We start from the raw sequence: 7,575 nt of genomic DNA, 5'->3' as shown, positions 1-7,575 counted from the left end.
CATCGCTATGGCGGTGGAATAATTTCACAGGGCGCGCTTCTTCACAAAACTGGACCTGAGGAGTGCGTATAATCTGGTGCGTATCTGGGGAGGAGATGAGTGGAAAACCGCATTTAGTACTACATCTGGTCATTATGAGTACCATGTCATGCCATATGGGTTGAAGAATGCTCCAGCCGTCTTCCAATCCTTCATAGATGAGATTCTCCGAGACCTGCAGGGAGTGGTAGTGTACATCGATGACATCTTGATCTATTCTGCCACACGCGCGGCGCATGTGTCTCTGGTGCGTAAGGTACTTGGGTGACTGCTGGAGCATGACCTGTATTACAAGGCGGAGAAATGTGAGTTTTTCAAACAGTCCGTTTCCTTCCTGGGTTATCGTATTTCCACCTCCGGGGTGGTGATGGAGGATGACCACGTTACAGCCGTGCGTAATTGGCCGACACCGACCACGGTGAAAGAAGTGCAGCAGTTTTTAGGGTTTGCCCATTACTACCGGAGGTTTTTGCCGGGACCGGCCTGGTGAGTGGGCACAGTATGTTCCTTGGGCTGAACTCGCTCAGAACTCCCTACACCACTCCTCAACTAACTTGTCCCCTTTTGAGTGTGTGTTAGGTTACCAGCCGGTCCTGGCCCCATGGCATCTGAGCCAGACGAGGCTCCTGTGGTTGAGGAATGGGTACAGCGCTCCAAGGACACGCTAAGGTTAGCGGGAGAACGACAGAAGAGGAGCGCTGACCAGCACAACAGTGAGTGTTTGCACCGGGGGACAGGGTCTGGCTCTCGACCCGAAACCTGCCCCTCCGCCTGCCCTGTCGGAAGCTAGGGCCGCAGTGGGTGGGGCCGTTCAAAGTCCTGAGGAGAATAAACGAGATGCCTGAGGTCCCTCCGCCCCCTCTGGACATCGAGGGGTCCCCGGCGTACACGGTTCGGGGCATTCTGGATTCGAGAAGCCGGGTGGGGGGCCTAGAGTACCTCATGGACTGGGAGGGGCACGGTCCGGAGGAGAGATGCTGGGTTCCGGTGGAGGACATTTTGGACCCTTCTCTTCTGAGAGATTTCCACCGCTTCCAGCCGGATCGCCCGGCACCTCGTCCTCCGGGCCGGGTATGGTTCTCAATCAGGGACAGCTGTCTGTCGTTGTCTCTGATTGAGAACCATACTTAGGTAGCTCTTGCCCACATGGGTTTTGTGGGTAGTTGTTTTCTGTTTAGTGTTTGTATCACCTTTCAGAAATGTTTCGGTTATTCCTTTTGTTAATTTGTATTTAGTGTTCAGTTCTATTTAATAAATATGAACAAGTACCACGCTGCATCTTGGTCCTCACCTTCTTCCTCTGAATGCCGTTACAGAACTACCCACCACCAACGGACCAAGCAGCGTGGTAAAAAGGAGGAATGGGCATGGGAGGACATTCTGGATGGGAAGGGATCTTACATATGGGAGGAGATCCTGGCTGGAAGGGATCGCCTCCCATGGGAACAGGTGGAGGTAGCCAGGAGAGCGGAGGCAGCAGGAGAAGGGAACCAGCGGTACGAGGGAACACGTCTGGCAAAGGAAGCCCGAGAGGCAGTACCCACAAAAAACGTGGGGGGAGCACACGGGGAGTGTGGCGGAGTCAGGTTGGAGACCTGACCCTACTCCCCGTGCTTACCGGGGCAAGCAGGTGACAGGTCAGGCCCCGTGCTATGGGGTGATGCGCACTGTGTCTCGGCCGAGTATTCACAGGCCGGTGTGCTTGGTGCCAGCGTCCCGCATTTGCCGGGTGGAAGCTGGCATCCAGCCAGAACGGGGGGGGACAGCTATGCGGTCAAGTCCGCCAGTGCGCCTCCACGGCCCTGTGTATCCGGTGCCTCGGCCAAGGAAGAGGCCGCCTGTATGTCTCCCCAGCCTGGTGAGTCCTGTGCCTGCTTCCAGAACCAAGTTTCACTCCTGTCCGGAGCTGCCAGAGCCGCCCTCCTGTCTGGAGCTGCCAGAGTCGCCCTCCTGTCCGGAGCTGCCAGAGCCGCCCTCCTGTCCGGAGCTGCCAGAGCCGCCCGTCTGTCCGGAGCTGCCAGAGCCGCCCGTCAGTTCGGAGCTGCCAGAGCCGCCGGTCAGTCCAGAGGCGCCAGAGCCGCCGTCAGTCCAGAGGCTGCGCCAGAATCGCGGCCCCTCAGTCCAGAGGTGCCCTCTACGAGGGTCTTCAGTCTGGGGCCCGCTGCGAGGGTCCCCGCTCCAGAGGCGCCACTTAAGTGGGCCAAGACTGAGGTGGAGCGGGGTCCACATCCCGCACCCGAGCCGCCGCCGTAAAGAAGGCCCACCTGGACCCTCCCCTTTAGAGTCAGGTTTTGCGGCCGGAGTCCGCACCTTTGGGGGGGTACTGTCACGCCCTGGCCATAGAGAGGCTTTTTATTCTCTATTTTGGTTAGGCCAGGGTGTGACTAGGGTGGGCATTCTATGTACTTTTTTCTATGTTTTTGTATTTCTTTCTTTTTGGCCGGGTATTTTTCTCAATCAGGGACAGCTGAGAACCATACTTAGGTAGCTCTCTTGGTTTTGTGGGTAGTTATTATTATTTGGACTGTATAGATTAATGAGCCAAATATGTTTATGGTCCAATAACATATTTAAAATAATCCATCTACCTTGCAGATCTGTTTGAACAATTTGCACGTTCAGATCAAAATGGTTGTTAATTAATATCATCACCCCTTTTGAGTTTCTTTGTCCATGGCAGAAGTATCCCCCCCAGCACTTTCTCTACACAATTTAATTTAAAACAGTTGAATGAGTTTCCTGTAAACAATATATATTATATTTGTTCTCTTTTAGCCAGGTATAACAAATAAAGTAAAACATAATAATAAAGGTATAACAGGTATAGATAGTATTTTCTTATGATCTACTAAGCCATTACAATTAGAACTGGCTATACTTATTTCACCATTTAACATAATGAGATACAAGTCTAAATTCTCTGTATCATAATATACAGAGACCCCTGTCCACCTGTATCCTATGGCAGTATTTAAAAAATCGTGCAAATTATTATTTATTTCCACAATGAACAAATAATATGCTAATAATGCTGGCAGTTCATATGAAGGATTGTCACCTAAAACCAGGTTTGACATGACAAAAATGACATTTTTGGCAAGCAATTATTATCATTAGAAAACAATTATTGTGATTCATCCTGTATTGTCTCTAACATCATTACCCCATAGCAACAGATGTGGGAAACACACACACACACACACACACACACACACACACACACACTCCCAAACCTTCCCCCACAGACAACCACAAGCTCAAACCCAACTCAATAGATGACTTGATGTGTGAATGCATATACAGTTGTAGCTGTTGAGAAGGCATGCAAAATGTTGCAATAATTGTTTTAACCAATGTCAAGTCCTAGCTCATGGCGCTCACACACCACAATAATATGTCCAAATGACATAAGAAATGTCCAAATGGCATTTATACTGACAAAATGATATTTATCACTATTTTAAGCCCTGAATCAAACTAGAAGGTCTATTTGTCATGTTTGATCATAGGAAGTCATAGGAAGTAAAAATTTGGTGCAATGAGAGAGAGGTGGGACTCTGTCTTTTTTTTAAAGATTTTTTAAAAAATGTCCCAAATGACCAATGACCAATTGGATGGGCCTGGGTGGGGGTTGCTCCCACCCGGCCATGGACCCCTTGCACTCCCCTAAAGGCATTAAAAAATAATTTAAAAAGGTCCTCCTGGTACCCGTTCAGATTACCAGGTGCACGGCTGTCCATTTGCAATGTCTTACAATGGGCATTTACCATCATGACTTGGACATGCTCTAATATACTTCAGAAATGCCCAATTGACTGGCCCTTTGAACTCGGGATGGTTGAGCAGTGGTAGTTTTTCTATTGCAGGTTCTGTGTGTCTGTAAGCCGATGAGCCCATCAAAAACGGCGTATCTCTGTGTGACCCAGAGGCCGCATTATGTCCAAAGCATCATTAAATCAAGGTACTAAACGATATTATAACCGCCATCGATAAAAGACAGTACTGTGCAGCCATCTTCATCGACCTGACCAAGGCTTTCGACCCTGTCAATCACCGTATTCTTATCGGCAGACTTAATAGCCTTGGTTTCTCAATTGACTTCCTCGCCTGGTTCACGAACTACTTCGCAGACAGAGTTCAGTGTGTCAAATCGGAGGGCCTGTTGTCCGGACCTCTGGCAGTCTCTATGGGGGTACCAAAGGGTGCAAATGTCGGGCCGACTCTTTTCTCTGTATATATCAACGATGTCGCTCTTGCTGCGGGTGATTCCCTGAGCCACCTCTACGCAGACAACACCATTCTGTATACATCTGGCCCTTCTTTGGACATTGTGTTAACAAACCACCAAACGAGCTTCAATGCCATACAACACTCCTTCCGTGGCCTCCAGGTGCTCTTAAACGCTAGTAAAACCAAATGCATGCTTTTCAACCATTCGCTGCCCACACCCGGCTGCCCGACTAGCATCACTACTCTGGATGGTTCTGACCTAGAATATGTGGACAACTACAAATACCTAGGTGTCTGGCTAGACTGTAAACTCTCCTTCCATACTCATATTAAACATCTCCAATCTAAAATCAAATCTAGAATCGGCTTTCTATTTCGCAAAACAAAGCCTCCTTCACTCACGCCGTAAAACTGACTATACTACCGATCCTCGACTTCGGCGATGTCATCTACAAAATAGCTTCGAACACCGTACTCAGCAAACTGGATGCAGTCTATCACAATGCCATCCATTTTGTTACCAAAGACCCGTATACCACCCACCACTGCGACCTGTGTGCTCTAGTTGGCTGGCCCTCGCTACATATATGTCGCCAGACCCACTGGTTCCAGGTCATCTATAAGGCTATGCTAGGTAAAGCTCTGCCTTATCTCAGCTCACTGGGCACAATAACAACACGCGTTCCAGCACTGGTCATCCCCAAAGCCAACACCTACTTTGGCTGCCTTTCCTTCCAGGTCTCTGCTGCCAGTGACTGGAACGAATTGCAAAAATCGCTGAAGCTGGAGACTTATATTTCCCTCATAAACTTTAAACATCAGCTATCTGAGCAGCTAACCGACCGCTGCAGTTGTACATAGTCCATCTGTAAATAGCCCACCCAATCTACCTACCTCATCCCCATATTGTTTTTATTTACTTTTCTGCTACTTGCACATCATCATCTGCTCATCTATCATTCCAGTGTTAATCTGCTAAATTGTAATTACTTCGCTACTATTGGCTATTTATTGCCTTACCTCCTTATGCCATTTGCACACACTGTATATAGACTTAATTTTTTTCTATTGTGCTATTGACTGTACGCTTGTTTATTCCATGTGCAACTCTGTGTTGTTGTTTGTGTCGCACTGCTTTATCTTTGCCAGGTTGCAGTTGTAAAAAAACTAGCTAACCTGGTTAAATAAAAGTGAAATTAAAAATATTTAAAAAATATACAAAAATCACTACTAGTCAGGCTTCATTCCAGGCCTGCTATTTGCACGGTTGCTGCCGTCAGACAGAGTGAGCTACGATCAAGTGGGGCATCTCCTTGAACTCGGCATGGCCTAGAGACTACGGTGATGCCATTTGCCAACACTTTAAGTGATGATTTCAGTGTGTCATTTTGGTGATGGTTCATCACTGTTTAAACTTATTGCAAACGGACAAAAGTCACATTTTGACACCAAACTGATACATACTGACACCAAACCCACTTTGTACAACTCATTTAGAAGCCAACTATCACATATTTCAGAGCAGGCCGAAAATTCACAGTGCCTTCTGTTTAAACCATAATAAAAACTTAAAACACATAGTTACGCTCTAGCTGCGGGTCCAAGTCTGACATTATGTGGCCTAGCTGTGGCTGCTCCGCATCCCAAGATTCAGCTCGATAGGTCATTCGGACCATGAGCAGCAACCTTAATTAGTGCTGAAAATCCGTTGCTGAAAATCTGGGTGTTGCTACGGGGTTCCTGAATGAGCTATCGGACAAAAACTTTAGGGTCCATCTCTATGGGCCAAGGCGGTTTCAATGCACCTAGACTTTTCTAAAAGTCGTCATTTTCACGATGGTCAAAATTAATTGAAGTCATTGCAAATGTACGAGGCTGTTTCTCAGCCTGAGAACCTTCTAGAGCCACATAACTCACCATGCACTATAGACTTAAGCTCCGGAATATGTATATAACGTTTCAGAGCTCTAGGTCTGACGGTTCTTTGATAGTTCGAACGCAGATAACTATAACCGGCTCTGTGTGTCTGTAAGCCTCATACTGTGTCACTCACCATTGACTGTGTATGTGTGAGTTCAGAAAATCACAGAAATCATGCAGAGCTCCGAAACCCACCTTAACAGATTCGTCTGAACACGCCGCAAGTGGATCTATAATTTTTTCTCTAAAAATGTCTTTAACTATCACCAATTGTACATTGTACGATTTCTCATAAATTACTGGCTAGTTCTTTTTTTCCTTACACCGTAAGTTCATGTACTTTGACGTGAAGTGGTCAAATTAGCGCTCTATTACCGTTTTTGACCTTGATTCCAAGAAAATGGGCCTTACCTCAAAAAGCATTGAGGCCTCGACACAATCTTGTTTCTGGGCTAAAAGCCCATTTGGCCAAACCAGTGCTCACCGAGCTTCGTCTTCAAAGTCTTTCCATTTAGTAGAAATGGCCATGTCACTTGGTGATGTTTTGTCCATTTGCAATAAGCAGCCAGTTGCCATCTAGTGGAATTTTCCGGTACAAGCGGAAAAATGACAAAAAATATATATACATATAAAACGGAAACCAAATGTCTGAGAGACTTAATTTGATTACTTCCCGGAAGAGCTGGCCCAGGCAAACGGCCTGAGGCCATCGGCCTATTTTAACAACACTTGCGGATGTCTAGTAAGGGACCATACATTTGCCATATGGAGATCCTCATCAATCATATTGGAAATGTCAAATTGGTCCCTCCATGTATGTAATGGAGTCCAGGTGAGCCTGACGAGCCGGCTGAGGCATAACGTAGGATGTGAGACAAGTTTAGGGACAAAATTACTTGGTGTTATCTTAGACTGTAAACTGTCATGGTCAAAACATATAGATTCAATGGTTGTAAAGATGGGGAGTGGTCTGTCCACTATAAAGAGATGCTTTGTGGAGTGTGGTGTCAAAAAAGCAGAGCAAGTCCTGCAGACTCTAGTTTTATCTTATCTAGATTATTGTCCGGTCATATGGTCAAGTGCTGCAAAGAAGGACCTAGTTAAACTGCAGTTGGCCCAGAACAGAGCGGCACGTCTTGCCCTTCATTGTAATCACAGGGCTAATATCAATACTATGCATGCTAGTCTGTCTTGGCTAAGAGTTGAAGAAAGACTGAATACATCACTTCTTGTTTGTATAAGAAACATTAATGTGTTGGAAATTGGAAGCTTGGAAGCTTTTTTAGGAGCTTTAGAAGCTTTTTTAGGACTATAATTTCCTCCTCATATTGCACAATATGTGTCTCCACATATAGGCCTAGAATTTCGATTGATTCAAGACAAGGT

Source organism: Oncorhynchus nerka, linkage group LG20 (assembly GCF_034236695.1).
Source record: "Oncorhynchus nerka isolate Pitt River linkage group LG20, Oner_Uvic_2.0, whole genome shotgun sequence".
Taxonomy (NCBI): Eukaryota; Metazoa; Chordata; class Actinopteri; order Salmoniformes; family Salmonidae; genus Oncorhynchus; species Oncorhynchus nerka.
The sequence above is the reverse complement of the archived record's forward strand: the minus strand, read 5'-3'. Positions refer to the sequence as shown.